We start from the raw sequence: 23,578 nt of genomic DNA on the forward strand, positions 1-23,578 counted from the left end.
ACGGGTGAAACCCTAGTCCCCCTCCTCCTCCAGCCGCCGGACAAAAATCCAGACGGCCGGACGTTGTCCGCCGCCTCCGCCGACCTACCATGCCGCGCCACGTGTCCCTGGGCCGGTCCCCACTTCCCCGCAGTGCCCGCGGCCCGCCGAAGCCCGGGGAGGGCCCCCGCGGCCCAGACGCCCGCGCCGCCGCCCGCCTTCGTCTCCCTCCCGCGCGGCCGAGCGCACCAGCCACCGCCGCCATTTCCGGCAGCCACCGAGCTCCTCCACGCCGGCGAACGCGGCGCCCGGCAGCCCCGGCAATCTCCGGCCTCGCCCCGCCGCCACTCCGGCTCCCCGGCGGCCGGATCCGCGAGATCCGTCCCGGGAGCGCCTCCCCGCCGCCTCCTCGTCAACTCTGGCCATCTCTGGCGATCCCCGTCGAATTTTCCAGCGATCCTCGTAATCCGCGCCCGGCTGGATCTAGATCTGGGAATAGTTCTCGGTTGACTTTTTCTCAGAAACCCTAACTAAATTGCCATGTTCATCGTGTCGTAACTTTGCATCCGTAGATCCGTTTTGGGCATATAGCATATCAAAATGTTCGCCTCAGAGAGCACATCATTTCATCTCATTGCATCATTTTCATTTGAGTTCATCTTGATGCCCGAAATACTGTTGGAAGAATGCTAGTTGAGATAATTGTTAGATCTGCTGCTCCAAATAGCTATTTGTCATTTTTGCCATGATTTATGTGTGCATGATATGCCCTTGAGCTCTACATATGTTTTGTTATATGCTTTGTCATCTTTCCAGAGGTGCCATCCATGTATTTTTGTGATGTTTGTGGTGACTAGCACAAGCTTGCAAATTGGTGCATTCGTTAGTGCTGATTTCAGGGACTTAGCAATTCCACTAAGTCCTTGAGCTGTTCTTATCAATATGCCATATGTTCATGTTGTTTCCTAGTGATCCGTGCCTCTTTTGAGGATGATCAGTAAGGATGTTTTGTTAATTTTGTAGTGCTCTATCCATCCATATCTTTGTTTGCAATTATGCAGCACCCTAGATTGAGTCAATCGAGCTCTACTTTTGTCATTTCGTGAGTCTGGGCAGATTGTCTACTTGTTAGTGATTTTGCCGAGGATGTTGTAGTTGATCCGTGCATGCTAGGTTATTGTTCTTGCCATGTCTAGCTTGTGTAATGTGTATTCTTGATGGGTGTATGCTTAGGTTGTCATGAAATGCTCTGTAGTGAGTGCATCGAGCTCGTAAACATGCCTACTTGATATCTGATTTGCATGCTCCAGTTTTTCACTAAGTCTGTGATCTGATTATGTTTTTGCCATGTTCACATGCTTGCAATGGTATTTTCTGAGCCCTTTTGGCTCAAGGTCACTAAGGGACTTTTGTTAAGCTCTTTGAGTAGCTCCATGCCATGCTTTACTTTGCCATGTTCAGGCCCTGTTGCATATAGTTTTTCATCCAAAGTATGCTACCTGATCTGAAATTCCAGACAAGTGTTAATTTCACTAAGTCTGAGATCTGTTACCAATTGCATTTTTGCCATGCTTGTTTGAACCTGTTAATGGATGAATTGGCCGTAGCTCAGTGTTCCTCTTTTGTTAAGTATCATGAATGGAACCCTGCCATGTATTTTGTTGCCATGTTTGGGTGTCGTAGCATGTTCATCTCGTTGCATTTAGATGGTCACTTGCTGTATATCGCAGACCGGTGCCATATTTGTTTTGCTTGCCATTTCCTCTGATTCCGGTGTTCTTTATATCGTTTTCAAGCGAAATCATCTCACCTTTCAAGTGGCACACTTGGATTTCCATGTTGAGGCCAGATTCATTCATCTCCTGTCAAATCTTGCATATGCATCCCATATCGCATCGCGCATAGCATACCATGTTTGCATCATGTTGTTTGAGTTGTGCACGTGGTTGATTGTGTTCTTGTTGCTTGTTTGTCTTGTTTGGGTAGAGCCGGGAGACGAGTTCGCTAACGAGGAGCCCGTTGAGTTTCCTTTCGAGGATCCAGTCAACTCTGACAACTTTGCAGGCAAGATGATCATACCCTCGAAATCACTTCTATCTTTGCTTTGCTAGATGCTCGCTCTTTTGCTATGCCTATGCTATGATGCCTACCACTTGCTTATCATGCCTCCCAGATTGCCATGTCAAACCTCTAACCCACCATGTCCTAGCAAACCGTTGATTGGCTATGTTACCGCTTTTGCTCAGCCCTCTTATAGCGTTGCTAGTTGCAGGTGAAGATTGGAGACCGTTCCTTGTTGGAACATTATTTACTTGTTGGGATATCACTATATTATCTTGTTATCTTAATGCATCTATATACTTGGTAAAGGTTGGAAGGCTCGGCCTTTTTGCCTAGTGTTTTGTTCCACTCTTCCCGCCCTAGTTTCCGTCATATCGGTGTTATGTTCCCGGATTTTGCGTTCCTTACGCGGTTGGGTAATAATGGGAACCCCTTGATAGTTCGCCTTGAATAAAACTCTTCCAGCAATGCCCAACTTTGGTTTTACCATTTGCCACCTAGCCTCTTTTTCCCTTGGGTTTTCGGAGCCCGAGGGTCATCTTATTTAAACCCCCCCGGGCTAGTGCTCCTCTGAGTGTTGGTCCACCTGTCAGCTGCCGGTGGCCACCAGGGGCAACTCTGGGCTGGCCTACCCGTACCTAGGACAGTCTAAGTGTGCCCTGAGAACGAGATATGTGCAGCTCCTATCGGGATTTGTCGGCACATTCGGGCGGTGTTGCTGGATTTGTTTTAACTTGTCGAAGTGTCTTGTAGAACCGGGATACCGAGTCTGATCGGAATGTCTCGGGAGAAGGTATATCCTTCGTTGACCATGAGAGCTTGTCATGGGCTAAGTTGGGACCCCCTGCAGGGATTTGAACTTTCGAAAGCCGTGCCCGCGGTTATGGGCAGATGGGAATTTGTTAATGTCCGGTTGTAGATAACTTGAACCTTAACTTAATTAAAAGGAATCAACTGTGTGAGTTACCGTGATGGTCTCTTCTCGGCGGAGTCCGGGAAGTGAACACGGTGCTAGAGTAATGTTTGCCGCAGGTTGTTCTCTAGACATTCGATCGTGCTTTGCTTTCTCTTCTCGCTCTCTTTTGCGAATAGGTTAGCCACCATACATGCTAGTCGCTTGCTGCAGCTCCACATATTTTACCTTGCCTTACCTATAAGCTTAAATAGTCTTGATCGCGAGGGTGCGAGATTGCTGAGTCCCTGTGGCTCACAGATTACTTCCAAACCAGATGCAGGGCCTGATGATTCCATTCCAGATGACGCGCTTGAGCTCAAGTGGGAGTTCGACGAGGACTCACGCCGTTACTATGTGTCTTTCCCTGATGATCAGTAGTGGTGCCCAGTTGGGGCGATCAGGACCGTGTCGCATGTTGGGTTGGTCTTTTATTTTGGCACCATAGTCGGGCCATGAGTGATTGGATGATGTAATGCTATTTATGTACTTTGTGTGACGTGGCGAGTGTAAGCCAACTATGTTACTTTTCCCCTTATTATGTATTACATGGGATGTTGTGAAGATTGCCTAACTTGCGACATTGCTTTCAATGCGGTTATGCCTCTAAGTCGTGCCTCGACACGTAGGAGATATAGCCGCATCGAGGGTGTTACACTCGCCCCGCTGCCTTGCGAGCGGGCTCGACCCCATGTGGGTTGCGCCCGCTGACCGCCTGCCCGTCGCCCGCTATGGCCCCCTGGGCAAATGACACGAGGGCCCCGCGCCCAGAGAACAAAACGTTTTTATAAAATAAAAGAAAATGAAATAAAAATAAATTAATAATTAATTAAGTTAATTAATCATGTTTAACTTAATCTAATTAATTAGTTAATTTAATTAAGCAGTAATTAATTAGCTAAACCCTAATTAACCTAAGCAGGGTATGACATGCGGGACCCACACGTAGTTGACCGAGTCAACTGCACAGTTGACTACTGACATCGATATGATGTCATGCTGACGTCAGCATTTACTATTCTGGTTAATGTTGAAATAAATAATTAAATTCCAGAAATTAATAAAAACTTTAGAAAATCCTATAAAATGAACCGTAACTCGGATGGAAAAACTTTGTACATGAAAGTTGCTCAGAACGACGAGACGAATCCGGATACACAGCCCGTTCGTCTGCCACGCATACCTAGCGTAGCAAACACGCGACTTTCCCCCTCCATTTCATCTGTCCAAAAACGCGAAACACCGGGAATATTTTCCCGGATGTTTCCCCCCTTCACCAGTACCACCTCATACCGCGTTAGGGCACACCTAGCTTCACGCTTTTTCATGTCATGCATCGTCATGCATTTGTTTGCATTACATTTATTATTTCTTCCCCCTCTTCTCTCGCTAGACACCGAGAGCGACGCCGCTGCTACCCAGTACGACTACGGTGTTGACGACCCCTCTCTCTCTTGCTAGAGCAACCAGGCAAGCCCTCCCCTTTGATCACCAGATATCGCCTATTCTTCTCTCTACTACTTGCATTAGAGTAGTGTAGCATGTTACTGCTTTCCGTTAATCCTATTCTGATGCATATCCTGTCATTGTTGCTCCAGCTATTGATACCTTACCTGCAATCCTAATGCTTAGTATAGGATGCTCGTTTATCACCAGTGGCCCTACATTCTTGTTCGTCTGCCATGCTATACTATCGGGTCGTGATCACTCGGGAGGTGATCACAGGTATATACTATATACTTTATACATGATACATGTGATGACTAAAGTCGGGTTGGCTCGAGGAGTACCCGCGGTTGATTCACGAATTGGGGGCTGGAAGGACATACTTTCCCGACAGCCCTATGTGTGGATCTTTGTGGCGAAGCGACAGGGCAGGTTGAGACCACCTAGGAGAGAGGTGGGCCTGGCCCTGGTCGGCGTTCGCGGTTATTTCAAGATAACACATTTAACGAGATCTTGGTATTTGATCTGAGTCTGGCCACTGGCCTAGATGCACTAACCATCTACGCGGGGACAGTTATAGGCACTCGACGTCGTGGTATCAACCGAAGCCTTCGTGACGTCAGCGACTGAGCGGCGCGCGCCGGATTGGACCATAAGCCTGCTCTTGTATTAAGGGGGCTAGTTCTGCTTCCGGCCGCGTACGCAACGTGCAGGTGTGCAAAGGGCGATGGGCCCAGACCCCTGCGCCATAGGATTTAGACTGGCATGCTGACCTCTCTGTTGTGCCTAGGTAGGGTTGCGACGTGTTGATCTTCCGAGGCTGGGCATGACCCAGAAAAGTGTGTCTGGACAAAGGGGAACGAGCGTGTTGGGAAATGTGGTGCACCCCTGTAGGGAAGTTAATCTATTCGATTAGCCGTGATCTTCGGTAACAGGATGACTTTGAGTTGTACCTTGACCTTATGACAACTGGAACTGAATACTTAATAAGACACAACCTTTCAAGTGCCAGATACAACCCGGTGGTCACTCTCTAACAGGGCGATGAGGAGAGGACCGTCGGGTAGGATTATGCTACACGATGCTACTTGGTGAGCTTACCATCTACTCTCTTCTACATGCTGCAAGATGGAGGTGGCCAGAAGCGTAGTCTTCGACAGGACTAGCTATCCCCCTCTTATTCTGGCATTCTGCAGTTCAGCCCACATATGATACCCTTATTCCATTTGATACCAATGCATACATATGTAGTGTAGCTCCTTGCTTGCGAGTACTTTGGATGAGTAGTCACCGTTGCTTTGATCCCTCTTTTCCCCCTTTCTATACTCGATTGCTGCGACCAGACGTTGGAGCCCAGGAGCTAGACGCCACTGTCGATGACGACTACTACTACTACTCGGGAGGTGCCTACTACTATGTGCAGCCCGCTGACGGCGGCCAGGAGTAATTTAGGAGGATCCCAGGCAGGAGGCCTGCGTCTCTTTCGATCTGTATCCCAGTTTGTGCTAGCCTTCTTAAGGCAAACTTGTTTAACTTATGTCTGTACTCAGATATTGTTGCTCCCGCTGACTCGTTTATGATCGAGCTCTTGTATTCGAGCCCTCGAGGCCCCTGGCTTGTAATATGATGCTTGTATGACTTATTTTTATTTGTAGAGTTGTGCTGTGATATCTACCCGTGAGTCCCTGATCTTGATCGTACACGTTTGCGTGCATGATTAGTGTACGATTGAATCGGGGGCGACACAATGGATGCCCCCTCCGGCGGAGCTCCGGAACAGGCCCCAAGATGGGATCTCGTGGATACAGAAGGTTTCGGCGGTGGAATTAGGTTTTTGGCTCCGTATCTGATCATTTGGGGGTACGTACGTATATATATGAGGAAGGAGTACGTCGGTGGAGCAACAGGGGGCCCACGAGGGTGGAGGGCGCGCATGGGGGGGGGGGGTAGGCGCCCCCCCTACCTCGTGGCTTCCTCCTTTATTTCTTAATGTAGGGTCCAAGTCTCCTGGATCATGTTTGGTGAGAAAATCACGTTCCCGAAGGTTTCATTCCGTTTGGACTCCATTTGATATTCCTTTTCTTCGAAACCCTGAAATAGGCAAAAACAGCAATTCTGGGCTGGGCCTCCGGTTAATTGGTTAGTCCCAAAAGTGATACAAAAGTGGATAATAAATCCCAATAATATCCAAAACAGTAGATAATATAGCATGGAGCAACCAAAAATTATAGATATGTTGGAGACGTATCAACTAGCTAAGGGCGATTTGACGATGTGTGTTGGAAGTGTTTCCAAGGATGTTATGATCACCATCACACGCTCCCTCTACCTTCGGGATTAGTGTTGAACCCAGATAAATGTTGTTTGTATTGGTGTCTGCGTTGAGCATGAACATGATTAGATCATGTTTATTGCAATACGGTTATTCATTTAAGTCAGAGAATAATGGTTATTATGTTTACATGAATAATACCTTCTATGGTCATGCACCCAATGTGAATGGTTTATCGAATCTCGGTCGTAGTGATACACATGGTCATAACATTGATGCCAAAAGATGTAGAGTTGATAATGATAGTACCACTTTCCTGTGGCACTACCGCTTAGGTCATATTGCTGTGAAGTGCATGAAGAACCTCCATACTAATGGACTTTTGGAGTCACTTGATTTTGAATCACCTGACACATGCAAACCATGCCTCATAGGCAAGATGAATAAAACCTCATTTTCTGGAACAATGGAACGGGCAAGTGACTTGTTGGAAATCACACATGCTGATGTGTGCGGTCCGATGAGTGTTGACGCACACGGTGGATATCATTATTTTCTCACCTTCACCGATGAATTGACTAGATATGGGTATATTTACTTAATGAAGCATAAGTCTGAAACGTTTGAAAAGTTCAAGCAATTTCAGAGTGAAGTTGAGAATCATCATAACAAGAAGATCAAGTTCCTATGATCTGATCAAGGGGAGAGTATCTGAGTTATGAGTTTGGCAATCACTAAAGACAAGGTAGAATCGTTTCACAGTTGACGCCACCTGGAACACCATAGCGTAATGGTGTGTCCGAACGTCATAATCACACCCTATTGGATATGGTGCAATCTATGATGTCTCTTACCGATCTCCCGCTATCATTTTGGGGTTATGCATTAGAGACAATTACATTCACTTTAAATAGGTCACCTTCTAAGTCCGTGGAGATGGCACCGTATGAACTATGGTTTGGCAAGAAACCTAAGTTGTTGTTTCTTAACGTTTGGGGCTACGATGCTTATGTCGATAGGCTTCGGCCAGAAAAGCTCGAACCCAAAGTGGAAAATTGTGTCTTCATAGAATACCCAAGCAAGATGATTGGGTATACCTTCTATCTCAGATATGAGGGCAAAGTGTTTGTCACTAGGAACAGGTCCTTTCTTGAGAAAGAGTTTCTCTCGAAAGAATTGAGTGGGAGGAAGATAGAACTTGATGAGGTTGTTGAACCTCCACTTCAACCAGAGAGTGGTGCATCACAAAAAGATGTTTCTGTGGCACTTACGTCAGTTGAAGAGAAAGCTAATGATGATGATCATGAAGCTTCAGATCAAATTACTATCAAACCTCGTAGGTCGACAAGGGTGTGTACAACTTCTGAGTGGTAACCCTGTCTTAAAGGTCATGTTGTTGGACAACGATGAACCTATGAGCTATGAAGAAGTGATGGTGGGTCCGGATTCCAACAAATGGCTGGAATCCATGAAATTCGAGATAGGGTCCATGTATGAGAACAAAGTATGGACTTTGGTGGACTTGCCCGATGATCGGCAAGTGATACGTCTCCAACGTATCTATAATTTTTGATTGCTTCATGCTATATTATCTACTGTTTTAGACATTATTGGGCTTTATTATCCACTTTTATATTATTTTTGGGACTAACCTATTAACCGGAGGCCCAGCCCAGAATTGTTTTTTTGCCTGTTTTAGGGTTTCGAAGGAAAGGAATATCAAATGGAGTTCAAACGGAATGAAGCCTTCGGAAACGTGATTTTCTCATCAGAAAAGATCCAGGAGACTTGGACCCTCCGTCAAGAAAGTGACGAGGTGCTCACGAGGCATCGATCACGGAGGGCTTCTACATCATCATCCAAGCCCCTCCGATGAAGTGTGAGTAGTTTACTTCAGACCTACAGGTCCATAGCTAGTAGCTAGATGTCTTCTTCTCTCTTTTTGGATCTCAATACAATGTTCTCCCCCTCTCTCGTGGAGATCTATTCGATGTAATCTTCTTTTTGCGGTGTGTTTGTTGAGACCGATGAATTGTGGGTTTATGACCAAGTCTATCTATGAATAATATTTGAATCTTTGCTGAATTCTTTTATGTATGATTGGTTATCTTTGCAAGTCTCTTCGAATTATCAGTTTGGTTTGGCCTACTAGATTGGTTGTTCTTGCCATGGGAGAAGTGCTTAGCTTTGGGTTCAATCTTGCGGTGCCCTTTCCCAGTGACAGAAGCGGCAGCACGGCACGTATTGTATTGTTTCCATCGAGGATAACAAGATGGAGTTTTTATCATATTGCATGAAACTATCCCTCTACATCATGTCATCTTGCTTAAGGCGTTACTCTGTTTTTAACTTAATACTCTAGATGCATGCTGGATAGCGGTCGATGAGTGGAGTAATAGTAGTAGATGCAGAATCGTTTCGGTCTACTTGTCTTGGACGTGATGCCTTTATTCATGATCATACCTAGATATTCTCATAACTATGCTCAATTCTGTCAATTGCTCAACAGTAATTTGTTCACCCACAATAGAATACCTATGCTCTTGAGAGAAGCCACTAGTGAAACCTATGGCCCCCGGGTCTCTTTCTCATCATATCAATCTCCATCACTTTATTATTGCTTTGCTTTTACTTTATTTATTTTGTATCCCTATACCAAAAATACCAAAAAATATTATTTATCATCTCTATCAGATCTCACTTTCGTAAGTGACCGTGAAGGGATTGACAACCCCTAAGCGCGTTGGTTGCATTGAGCTATTGTTTTTGTGTAGGTACGAGGGACTCGAGCGTAGCCTCCTACTGGATTCATACCTTGGTTCTCAAAAACTGAGGGAAATACTTACGCTACTTTGCTGCATCATCCCTTCCTCTTCGGGAAAATCCAACGCAGTGCTCAAGAGGTAGCAGCAAGCCATTGGGAATAAATGTATCTTTAAGAAGAAGACAGACACTGATGGTATTGTCACCATTTATGGAGCTCGACTTGTCTCAAAGAAGTTTCCGACAAAGCGAATTTACCTGCACATCTTTCAAATGTTGCTTTGCGGCCCTGCTAACCCCATCTCGAGCAGCCCGGATGTATGCATCGGTTGCGTTGAAGGCGTTAAACGACTCTTCCGAAAAGCCAGGATCTTGTAAGATGGCCCAGCGGTGCCGATGATTCATAGCACTCTCCACTTCCGAGTTGGTGACGGATACATCGTCCGAGTCCTCGGCTGGAGGATAGTCCGGCGTCATCCCTGCATCAGCCCCCGTCTTCATGGCAGGATTTGAATCCTGGCTGTGGGAAGTACGGCCGCTCGGACCCCCGGATATAGTACAGCGCACCTTCCTCCTGGCAAATGGAAAATGGGAAGTTCACGGTTGGATGTGGCTGCTCAGGGGCAAGTTGGCGAATTCATACCTCTTCGATGAAGGCACAGCCGTGTCTTCATTTGCTTTCCTCTTGGAAGGATTGTCCGGCGTGGGAGTCGATCTCTTTGAAATCGCTGAATGTCTCCCCTGTGAAGCACGATACAGTGCGATGGGTGAGACGGAATAAGATCACTCTTTTAGAGAAGGTGTTTCTTAATTATTTACATGAGAAGCAGGAAGAAGGCCAGGATAGTCTGCAGTGATGGCCACTTCTATGTCGTCATAGCTTGTCTGGTATAACACTGCCCCCGCGAGTACCACGAATATATCCGGATCCTCTTCAAGCCCAGGATCTAGTTCCCGGTTGTGGGTCTCCAGCTGTGGGGCAGGACTATGAAGTTCTTCGGTGACCTGCCGCCAGTGGTTCCATAACAAACAGACTTGAAATTTATCAAAAGTAATCCGGAAGGGGAATGAGTAGAATCGAAGGGTCGAAGCTTACCCAACTGGGAGGATTATACATAGAATATCCATCTCTGTGCTTAATGCAAAGAAACTCCTCTTCTTCCCCTCTAAAAAGCTCGGCCAATATTTTTGCCAGAGCGGCGGGGGTATCCGGACCCTTCCGGCCATAACGGGAGGTGCCATCCTCTCCATTATAATGCCACATGGGAAGCCCTCTGTATTGTAGCGGCTGAACCCCACGCATTATGGAGATCGCCATTACCTCGATTATTGTAAGTCCGGACTGAGCGAGCATCTTTATCTTGCTCACAAGCTGGCGAACTCCTGCGTTGTCCTCCTCTTCAAGACTCTGAGGACGCCAACTGTGGCGTTTCTTCAGCGGAACGCTGGCAAATTCAGAAAGAACCTTTCGAACTGGGTCGGGAAGTGCGACGTCTTCAATATAGAACCATTCGGAAGGCCATTCTTCGGATGCCTTCCTTGGTGTACTAGACAGATATCTGGTATCAGCAATGCGCCATACTTCGGCTCCGCCACTTCAAATATTGACCCCTCGTGATTACGCGGGACAAGACAGAACAACTTCCTCCATAGCTCGAAATGAGCCTCAATACCCAGGAATAATTCACATAAAGCAACGTAACCCGTAATGTGCAGAACGGAGGCAGGGGTGAAGTTGTGCAACTAGAGGCCATAGTATTCTAGAAGCCCTTGGAGGAACGGATGAATGGGAAATCCAACGCCCCTTAGCAGGTAGGGGACGAAACATACTCGCTCTCCCCAGATGGATTGGGGAAGTCCTCTTCCTGAATCTCACCGTTGAAGGAATCTAGCCCCGCATGAACAGGAACTAGATCTGCGGGGGGAAGAAGTCCCTACGTCTGCAGCTCCGTCAATTGACTGTGGGACACTGAACACCTCTCCCACTGGCCTTTCTCTGGGCCGGAACGGGTGGAGGAGCTGGGGACGCTAGCCATGCTGGAATGATTTCTCCCAAGCAGTTTCTAGGGATTTCCTCTGTATGGTGCCGAATGGATCTAGGATCCGATCTCTTTAATAGGCGCTCTCCCTTGCATGGGCGAGGTGTTATCTGGAAAACTACCCTGACCTTCCGCCTTTGCTTGACACGTGGGAGGCGAAGTTATTTAACGCGCAGAAGCCGAGGGGAGTAACATGGAATCAATGGCCGAATACATCACTTGGAGATCATTAAAGGAGGAACCCGCCTTGCAATGCCGAAAACAATTTGTGTGCCGAACACCTCGCTATTGAAGACTGGTTTAGGGGCTACTGAGGGAGTCCCGGACTAAGGGGTCCTCGGGCATCCGGCCTGTTATCTATTGGGCCAGACTGATGGTCTGTGAAGACATGAAGGCCAAAGATTGTACCTGAGTCCGGATTGGACTCTCCTTGGCGTGGAAGGCAAGTTGGGCGACCGACTATGAAGATTCCTTCCTATGTAACCGACTCCATGTAAACCCTAGACCCCCCCCCCCCCGGCCTCTTATTGTACCCGCCCCCATTAAACCCCAGCCCCCCCCCCCCCCGGTGTCTATATAAACCGGACGGGTTAGTCCGGAAAGGATATATTCATGCCCATAGTCATACAGGTTAGACTCCTAGGGTTTAGCCATTACGATCTCATGGTAGATCAACTCTAGTAACACCCATATTCATCAATATCAATCAAGAAGGACGTAGGGTATTACCTCCATAGAGAGGGCCCGAACATGGGTAAACATTGTGTCCCATGTCTCCTATTACCATCGATCCTAGATGCACAGTTCGGGACCCCCTACCCGAGATCCGCCGGTTTTGACACCGACACCCTCCCTCCTCCAACACTTCCTCCTCCTCCGTAGTGCTTGGCGAAGCCCTGCCAGAGAACCACGAGCTCCACCACCACCACGCCGTCGTGCTGCCGGAGTTCTCCCTCAACTTCTCCTCTCCCCTTGCTGGATCAACAATAAGGAGACGTCCCCGGGATGTACGTGTGTTGAACGCAGAGGCGCCGTCTGTTCGGCGCTTGATCGGATCTTTCGCGATTTGAAACGCCACGAGTACGACTCGATCAACCGCGTTCTTGTAACTCTTCCGCTTAGCGATCTTCAAGGGTATGAAGATGCAATTCTTCTCTATCGTTTCTAGCATCTCCTAGATTGATCTTGGTGACACATTGGAAAATTTTGAATTATTACTATGTTCCCCAACAGTGGCATCATGAGCTAGGTCTATGCGTAGATTCTATGCACGAGTAGAACACAAAGTAGTTGTGGGCGATGATTTGGTCAATTTGCTTACTGTTACTAGTCTTATATTGATCCAGCGGCATTGTGGGATGAAGCGGCCCGGACCGACCTCACACGTACTCTTACATGAGACTGGTTCCACCGACAGACATGCACTTGATGCATAAGGTGGCTAGCGGGTGTCTGTCTCTCCCACTTTAATCTTGGATCGGATTCGATGAAGAGGGTCCTTATGAAGGGTAATTAGCAATTGGCATATCACCATTGTGGATTTTGTGTAGGTAAGAAACGTTCTTGCTAGAAACCCATAGTAGCCACGTAAAACATGCAACAACAATTAGAGGACGTCTAACTTGTTTCTGCAGGGTATGCTATGTGATGTGATATGGCCAAAAGGATGTGATGAATTATATTTACGTGATGTATGAGATTGATCATGTTCTTTTAATAGGAATCACGACTTGCATGTCGATGAGTATGACAACCGGCAGGAGCCATAGGAGTTGTCTTAACTTATTGTATGACCTGTGTGTCAATGAAAAATGCCATGTAATTACTTTACTTCATTGCTAACCGTTAGCCATAGTAGTAGAAGTAATAGTTGTCGAGACAACTTCATGAAGACACGATGATGGAGATCATGGTGTCATGCCGGTGACGAAGGTGATCATTTCGCGCCTCGAAAATGGAGATCAGAGGCGCAAGATGATATTAGCCATATCATGTCACTTTATGATTTGCATGTGATGTTTGTCATGGTTACATCATATTTTCTTAGAATGACCGTATCATAAATAAGATGATCCCTCGCTAAAAATTTCAAGAAATGTGTTCCGCCTAACTGTGCACCATTGCGAAGGTCCGTTGTTTCGAAGCACCACGTGATGATCGGGTGTGATAGACTCTAAAGTTCGCATACAAAGGGTGTAAGCCAGATTTACACATGTGAAACACTTAGGTTGACTTAATGAGCCTAGCATGTACAGACATGGCCTCGGAACACGAGAGACCGAAAGGTCGAACATGAGTCGTATAGTATATACGATCAACATGGAGATGTTCACCGTTGATGACTAGTCTGTCTCACGTGATGATCGGACACGGCCTAGTCGATTCGGATCATGTATCACTTAGATGACTAGAGGGATGTCTATCTGAGTGGGAGTTCATTAAATAATTTGATTAGATGAACTTAATTATCATGAACATAGTCTAAATTGTATTTGCAAATTATATTGTGGATTAATAGCCCATGCTTTAGCTCCTTGTTTTAATACGCTCCTAGAGAAAGACTAAGTTGAAAGATATTGTAAGCAATTTTGCAGACTAGGGCCGTAGTCTGAGGATTGTCCTCAGTGCTACACAGAAGGCTTATGTCCTTGATGCACCGCTCGGTGTGCCAACCCCTCTAGCGTCGTTTGTGGATGTTGTGAACATCTGGCAGACACGTTCTGATGACTACCTGATAGTTTAGTGCGCCATGCTTTACGACTTAGAGTCGGGGATCCAAAAGAGTTTTGAACGCCATGGAACATATGAGATGTTCCAAGAGCTGAAATTGGTATTTTAGGCTCATGCCCGTGTTGAGAGGTTTGAGACCTCTGACAAGATCTTTGCCTACAAGATGGAGGAGAATAGCTCAGCCAGCGAGCATGTGCTCAGAATGTCTGAGTACTTCAATCACTTGAATCAAGTGGGAGTTAATCTTCCAGATAAGAGAGTGATTGACAAAAGTTCTCCAGTCACTATCACCAAGCTGCTAGAGTTTCGTGATGAACTATAACATGCAAGGGAAGATGATCCCAGAGCTGTTCACCATGCTTAAGGCTGTAAAGGTAGAAATCAAGAAGGAGCATCAAGTGTTGATGGTTAACAAGACCACTGGTTTCAAAGAAGGGCAAGGGCAAGAAGGGAAACTTCATGAATGGCAAGCCAGTTGTCGCTCCAGTGAAGAAACCCAAGAACCCAAACCCGAGACGAAGTGCTTCTATTAGGGGAACGGTCACTGGTAGCGGAACTGCCTCAAATACTTGGTAGACAAGAAGGCTGGCAACTTCAACAAAAGTATATTTGATATATGTGTTATTGATATGTACCTTACTAGTACTCCTAGTAGCACATGGGTATTAGATACCGGTTCAGTTGCTAATATTGGTAACTCAAAACAAAAGCTACGGAATAAACGGAGACTAGTGCTACCTATTGAGCACTGCGTTGGATTTCATTGAAGATGGAAAGGATGATGCAGCAAAGTAGCGTAAGTATTTCCCTCAGTTTTTGAGAACCAAGGTATCAATCCAGTAGGAGGCTGCACGCAAGTCCCTCGTACCTGCACAAAACAAATAACTCCTCGCAACCAACACGATAAGGGGTTGTCAATCCCTTCACGGTCACTTACGAGAGTGAGATCTGATAGATATGATAGAATAATATTTTTGGTATTTTTATGATAAAGATGCAAAGTAAAATAAAAGCAAATAAAAAGCAAAGGAAATTGCTAAGTATTGGAAGATTAATATGATGAAGATAGACCCGGGGGCCATAGGTTTCACTAGTGGCTTCTCTCAAGAGCATAAGTATTTTACGGTGGGTGAACGAATTACTGTTGAGCAATTGACATAATTGAGCATAGTTATGAGAATATCTAGGTATGATCATGTATATAGGCAGCACTTCCGAGACAAGTAGACCGACTCCTACCTGCATCTAATACTATTACTCCACTCGTCGACCGCTATCCAGCATGCATCTAGAGTATTAAGTTCATGAAAATAGAGTAACACCTTAAGCTAGATGACATGATGTAGAGGGATAAATTCATGTAATGTGATAAAAACCCCATCTTGTTATCCTCGATGGCAACAATACAATACGTGCCTTGTTGCCCCTACTGTTATTGGGAAAGGACACCGCAAGATTGAACCCAAAGCTAAGCACTTCTCCCATTGCAAGAAAGATCAATCTAGTAGGCCAAACCAAACTGATAATTCGAAGAGACTTGCAAAGATAACCAATCATACATAAAAGAATTCAGAGAAGATTCAAATATTGTTCATAGATAATCTTGATCATAAACCCACAATTCATCGGTCTCAACAAACACACCGCAAAAAGAAGATTACATCGAATAGATCTCCACAAGAGAGGGGGAGATCATTGTATTGAGATCCAAAAAGAGAGAAGAAGCCATCTAGCTAATAACTATGGACCCGAAGGTCTGAAGTAAACTACTCACACTTCATGGAGAGGCTATGGTGTTGATGTAGATGCCCTCCGTGATGGATGCCCCCTCCGGCGGAGCTCCGGAACAGGCCCCAAGATGGAATCTCGTGGATACAGAAGGTTGTGGCGGTGGAATTTGGTTTTTCGCTCCGTATCTGATTGTTTGGGGGTACGTAGGTATATATAGGAGGAAGGAGTACGTCGGTGGAGCAACAAGGGGCCCACGAGGGTGGAAGGCGCGCCTGGGGGAGGGGGGGTAGGCGCGCCCCTACCTCGTGGCTTCCTCATTTATTTCATGATGTAGGGTCCAAGTCTCCTAGATCATGTTCAGTGAGAAAATTACGTTCCCGAAGGTTTCATTCCGTTTGGAATCTGTTTGATATTCCTTTTCTTTGAAACCCTAAAATAGGCAAAAAAACAGCAATTCTGGGCTGGGCCTCCGGTTAATAGGTTAGTCCCAAAAATGATATAAAAGTGGATAATAAAGCCCAATAATGTCCAAAATAGTAGATAATATAGCATGGAGCAATCAAAAATTATAGATACGTTGGAGACGTGTCAAGCATCCCCAAGCTTAATTCCTGCTCGTCCTCGAGTAGGTAAATGATAAAAACAGAATTTTTGATGTGGAATGCTACATGGCATAATTTCAATGTAATTCTTCTTAATTGTGGTATGAATATTCAGATCCAAAAGATTCAAGATAAAAGTTCATATTGACATAAATATAATAATACTTCAAGCATACTAATAAAGCAATCATGTCTTCTCAAAATAACATGGCCAAAGAAAGTTATCCCTACAAAATCATATAGTCTGGCTATGCTCTATCTTCACCACACAAACTATTTAAATCATGCACAAACCCGATGACAAGCCAAGCAATTGTTTCATACTTTTGACATTCTCAAACTTTTTCAATCTTCACGCAATACATGAGCGTGAGCCGTGGATATAGCACTATATGTGGAATAGAATGGTAAGACAAAAAAGGGAGAAGATAGTCTCACATCAACTAGGTGTATCAACGGGCTATGGAGATGCCCATCAATAGATATCAATGTGAGTGAGTAGGGATTGCCATGCAACGGATGCATTAGAGCTATAAGTATATGAAAGCTCACCAAAAGAAACTAAGTGGGTGTGCATCCAACTTGCTTGCTCATGAAGACCTAGGGCATTTTGAGGAAGCCCATCATTGGAATATACAAGCCAAGTTCTATAATGAAAAATTCCCACTAGTATATGAAAGTGACGAAATGAGAGACTCTACCATGAATATCATGGTGCTACTTTGAATCACAAGTGTGGTAAAAGGATAGTAACATTGTCCCTTCTCTCTTTTTGTCTCATTTTTTATTTGGGCCTTTTCTCTTTTTTATGGCCTCTTTTCTTTCTGCTTTTTATTGTTCGTCTGGAGTCTCATCCTGACTTGTGGGGGAATCATAGTCTCCATCATCCTTTCCTCACTTGGTACAATGCTCTAATAATGATGATCATCACACTTTTATTTTCTTACAACTCAACAATTACAACTCGATACTTAGAACAAAATATGACTCTATATGAATTCCTCCGGTGGTGTACCCGGATATGCAATGAATCAAGAGTGACATGTATGAAAGAATTATGAATGGTGGCTTTGCCACAAATACGATGTCAACTACATGATCATGCTAAGCAATATGACAATGATGGAGTGTGTCATAATAAACGGAACGGTGGAAAGTTGCATGGCAATATATCTCGGAATGGCTATGGAAATGCCATAATAGGTAGGTATGGTGGCTGTTTTGAGGAAGGTATATGGTGGGTGTATGATACCGACGAAAGGTGCGCGGTATTAGAGAGGCTAGCAATGGTGGAATGAAGAAAAGTGTGTATAATCCATGGACTCAACATTAGTCATAAAGAACTCATATACTTATTGCAAAAATCTACAAGTTATTAAAGCAAAGTATTACACACATGCTCCTAGGGGGATAGATTGGTAGGAAAAGACCATCGCTCATCCCCGACCGCCACTCATAAGGAAGACAATCAAAAAATAAATCATGCTCCGACTTCATCACATAACGGTTCACCATACGTGCATGCTACGGGAATCACAAACTTTAACATAGGTATTTCTCAAATTCACAACTACTCAACTAGCACAACTTTAATATCACCATCTTCATATCTCAAAACAATTATCAAGCATCAAACTTCTCATAGCATTCAACACACTCATAAGAAAGTTTTTACTATTCTTGAATACCAAGCATATTAGGATTATTTAAGAAAATTACCATGCTATTTAAGACTCTAAAAATAATCTAAGTGAAGCATGAGAGATCAATAGTTTCTATAAAATAATTCCACTACTGTGCTCTAAAAACTATAAGTGAAGTACTAGAGCAAAACTATATAACTCAAATGATATAAGCGAAGCACATAGAGTATTCGAACAAATTCCAAATAATGTATGGCTCTCTCAAAAGGTGTGTACAGCAAGGATGATTGTGGTAAACTAAAAAGAAAAGACTCAAATCATACAAGACGCTCCAAGCAAAACACATACCATGTGGTGAATAAAAATATATCTCCAAGTAAAGTTACCGATAGAAGTAGACGAAAGAGGGGATGCCTTCCGGGGCATCCCCAAGCTTTGGCTTTTAGGTGTCCTTAGATTATCTTGGGGGTGCCATGGGAATCCCCAAGATTAGGCTCTTGCAACTCATTGTTCCATAATCCATCAAATCTTTACCCAAAACTTGAAAACTTCACAACACAAAACTTAAAGTAGAAAATCTCGTGAGCTCCGTTAGCGAAAGAAAACAAAAGAAAACTTCAAGGTACTGTAATGAACTCATTCTTTATTTATATTGGTGTTAAACCTACTGTATTCCAACTTCTCTATGGTTTATAAACTATTTTACTAGCCATAGATTCATCAAAATAAGCAAACAACACACGAAAAACAGAATATATCAAAAACAGAACAGTCTGTAGTGATCTGTAGCTAGCGCAAGCTCTGGAACCCCAAAAATTCTAAAATAAATTTATGGACGTGAGGAATTTATCTATTAATCATCTGAAAAAATAATTAACTAAATAGCACTTTCCAAATAAAAATGGTAGCAGTTCTCGTGAGCGCTAAAGTTTCTGTTTTTTACAGCAAGATATCAAGACTTTCCCCAAGTCTTCCCAACGGTTCTACTTGGCACAAACACTAATTAAACACAAAAAACACAACCAAAACAGAGGCTAGGTAAATTACTTATTACTAAACAGGATCAAAAAATCCAGGAATAAAAATAAAATTGGGTTGCCTCCCAACAAGCGCTATCGTTTAACGCCCCTAGCTAGGCATAAAAAACAAGGATAGATCTAGGTATTGCCATCTTTGGTAGGCAATCCATAAGTGGCTCTCATAATAGATTCATAATATAATTTAATTTAATTTCTAGGAAAGTGTTCCATGCCTTTCCTTAACGGAAATTGGAATCTAATATTTCCTTCCTTCATATCAATAATTGCACCAATCGTTCTAAGGAAAGGTCTACCAAGAATAATAGGACATGAAGGATTGCAATCTATGTCAAGAACGATAAAATCTACGGGCACATAATTCCTATTTGCAACAATAAGAACATCATTAATTCTTCCCATAGGTTTCTTTATAGTGGAATCCGCAAGGTGCAATTTTAGAGAGCAATCATCAAAATCACGGAAACCTAACAAATCACACAGTCTTTGGAATCGTGGAAACACTAGCACCCAAATGACACAAAGCATAGAACTCATGATCGTTAATCTTAATTTTAATAGTTGGTTCCCACTCATCATAAAGTTTTCTAGGGATAGAAACTTCCAACTCAAGTTTTTCTTCATAAGATTGCATCAAGGCATCAACGATATGTTTAGTAAACGCTTTATTTTGACTATAAGCATGAGGAGAATTTAGCACGGATTGCAACAAGGAAATATAATCAATGAAAGAGAAATTTTCATAATTAAATTCCTTGAAATCCAAAATAGTGGGTTTAGCAACATCTAGGGTTTTAATTTCTTCGATCCCACTTTCATCAATTTTAGCATCAAGATCTAAAAACTCTGAATTTTTGGAATGCCTTCTAGGTAAAGGTGGATCATATTCAGTCCCATCATTATCAAGATTCATATTGAAGAACAAATATTTAATAGGGGACACATCAATAACTTTTAGATCTTCATCTTTATTTTCATAGGAACTAGAAGAACACGCTCTTATAAAGGCATCTTTCTTAGCATGCATCCTAGCGGTTCTTTCTTTGCACTCATCAATGGAAATTCTCATGGCTTTGGGAGACTCATTGATATCATGCTTAGGTGGAATAGATCTAAGTTTCAAAGAATCAACATCAAGAGAAATTCTATCAACGCTCCTAGACAACTCATCAATCTTAAGCAATTTTTCTTCAATCAAAGCATTGAAATTCTTTTGTGAAGTAATAAATTCTTTAATATTAGATTCAAAATCAGAGGGAATCTTATTATAATTTCCATAAGTATTGTTGTAGGAATTACCATAATTATTAGAGGGATTGCTAGGATAAGGCCTAGGATTAAAATTTCCTCTATACGCGTTGTTACCAAAATTATTCCTACCAACAAAATTCACATACATAAATTCATTATTATTCTCAATCAAAGTAGAAAAGGGCATATCATTAGGATCATAAGAAACACTCTTACTAGGAACATGGCAAATAATTTCATAAGTTCATCCATCTTTCCACTCAAAACATTAATTTCTTCTATCGCATGCACCTTTTTATTAGTAGATCTTTCAGTATGCCATTGAGAATAATTAACCATAATATTATCTAGGAGTTTAGTTGCTTATCCTAAAGTGATTTCCATAAAAGTGCCTCCCGCGGCCGAATCTAAAAGATTTCTAGAAGCAAAATTCAATTTGGCATAAAAATTTTGTATAATCATCCACAAATTCAAACCATGAGTAGGGCAATTACGTATCAATAATTTCATCCTCTCCCAAGCTTGTGCAACATGTTCATGATCAAGTTGCTTAAAATTCATAATATCGTTTCTAAGGGAGATGATCTTAGTGGGAGGAAAATACTTAGAGATAAAAGCATCTTTGCACTTGTTCCAAGAATCAATACTATTTTTAGGCAAAGACAAAAACCAAGCTTTAGCACGATCTCTAAGAGAAAAAGGAAATAGCTTCAACTTAACAATATCATTGTCTACATCTTTCTTCTTTTGTATATCACACAAATCAGCGAAGCTATTTAGATGGGTAGCGGCATCTTCACTAGGAAGGCCGGAAAACGGATCTTTCATGACAAGATTCAGCAAAGCGGCATTAATTTCACAAGATTCAGCATCGGTAAGAGGAGCAATCGAAGTGCTAATAAAATCATTTTTGTTGGTATTGGTAAAGTCACACAATTTAGTGTTATCTTGAGCCATCGTGACAAGCAAGCAATCCAACACAGAAGCAAACAGAAAGCAAGCGGGCAAAAAGAGGCAAACGGGAAAGAGAGGGAGGATAGAGAGAGAGAGGGCAAATAAAATGGCAAGGGTGAAGTGGGGAGAGGAAAACGAGAGGCAAATGGCAAATAATGTAATGCGGGAGATAAGGATTGTGATGGTTGTGTAGGCGCTAGAAATGGCTTGTTGTCGGAAGTCAAACCTTGACTTGCGCGAACCTCCCCGGCAACGACGCCAGAAATTCTTCTTGCTACCTCTTGAGCACTGCGTTGGATTTCCTCGAAGGGGAAAGGATGATGTTGCAAAGTAGCGTAAGTATTTCCCTTAGTTTTTGAGAACCAAGGTATCAATCCCATAGGAGGTTGCGCGCGCGTCCCCTAGTACCTGCACAAAGAAAATAACTCCTCGCAACCAACGTGATAAGGGGTTGTCAATCCCTTCATGGTCACTTACGAGAGTGAGATCTGATAGATATGATAAGATAATATTTTTGGTATTTTTGTGATAACGATGCAAAGTAAAATAAAGGCAAAGTAAAAAGCAAAGGAAATAACTAAGTATTGGAAGATTAATATGATGAAGATAGACCCGGGGGCCATAGGTTTCACTAGTGGCTTCTCTCAAGAGCATAAGTATTTTATGGTGGGTGAACGAATTACTGTTGAGCAATTGACAAAATTGAGCATAGTTATGAGAATATCTAGGTATGATCATGTATATAGGCATCACGTCCAAGACAAGTAGACCGACTCCCGCCGGAGCCTCGCCGGAGAGGTAACGCGTCATTTCGCCGCCGTCCATTTTTTTAGAAAAAAAGCCTAGTTCGTTTTTTTATCGGTTCACCGGTTTTTCCCAGTTCTTCTATTTAGTGGACGTTCGTCCGTACATTCATTTTAATGAACGGTTTTTGCTCACTAGTTACAGACAACGAACGTTCGTACGTTAGCCTGTTCATCAGTTTTCTTTTTATCGGATTTTTCCGCGATTATTTTCAATTGCGATTTCTGGTCCGATTTTCATTTTAGTTTATCTTTTCGCTTGTTTATCGGAATCAGGCGATTCAAGCGCCTAGATCTTCGTCTGAAGACCCTCTTTCTGTTTAATCAACTTAAACAAGATTTTGCTACTGTAAAATTTGACCTTAGTCTAGATTAGTAAACGGATCTTTTTTCTTTGGCTGTTTGGGTCTCGTTGCTCTGTTCGATTTGATTCTTTTTGCAAACCGGAGTTCTTAAGTTGAACTTTCTGGTCAATCTTTCTTATTTGAGTTTTGCACGTGCACCTTTTCTTGATTGCTTATGTATGCTATTGTTTGTTTGCGATAGAATTCCCGGAGTGCGAAGCGTGCTACATCGAATCCCTAGGTTTCGTAGATTGTCAGCAAGGCAAGTAACACATTGATCATACTCTTTCCATACCCAGTTTTAATGCATTAGTTTCAATCCTCAAACATTGCATGATTAGGATGCCATTTAACATGTGGGTTGGGAAGTAGTTGATGAGGTAGAACCTATTTCCCTGTTACATTCAAACCCTTGGGAGTTACTTCTATGTATTGCTTATATTGCTATGCTATGCTCGTAGATGTGGTTTGGGTGAGTGAAATCCATGATAGATGTGAGATTGTTAATTAATGGTTCAACTTAAGGTGGCAACTTGAATACACATCTGGGTGGATTGAGGCACCTGGAGAACCTAGTGTTGCCTATATTTTTGGAAATCCCAGGGTTCCGTGTGATTTTCCTATGGACCGCCACCCAGGCTCAAAGGGAACTGAGATGATTCATGCTAGGAACTTCTGTGTGCAGCCACAAGCTATTATGGGCTCTAGCATAGTTGAGTAAGTTACGTGAAGCTCTCGAAGAGGTAGATCAACAGGTAGTGGGTTGTAAGTTTGGTATGGTCTGCCCGGAGTAGAGAGTTAATGTTTATGAAAGACTGTGTCTCGGTCATCCATTTCTCAAACACCATGTAGTGTGAGAAAATCAACGGAGGAGATCGAGTCTTGTGGGGAAAAGTGCGCAAACCTCTGTAGAGTGTACAATCTAATCATGGTTAGCCGTGTCCCCGGTTATGGACAATTTTGAGTATCTA

This window comes from Triticum urartu, chromosome 2 (assembly GCF_003073215.2).
Source record: "Triticum urartu cultivar G1812 chromosome 2, Tu2.1, whole genome shotgun sequence".
NCBI lineage: Eukaryota > Viridiplantae > Streptophyta > Magnoliopsida > Poales > Poaceae > Triticum > Triticum urartu.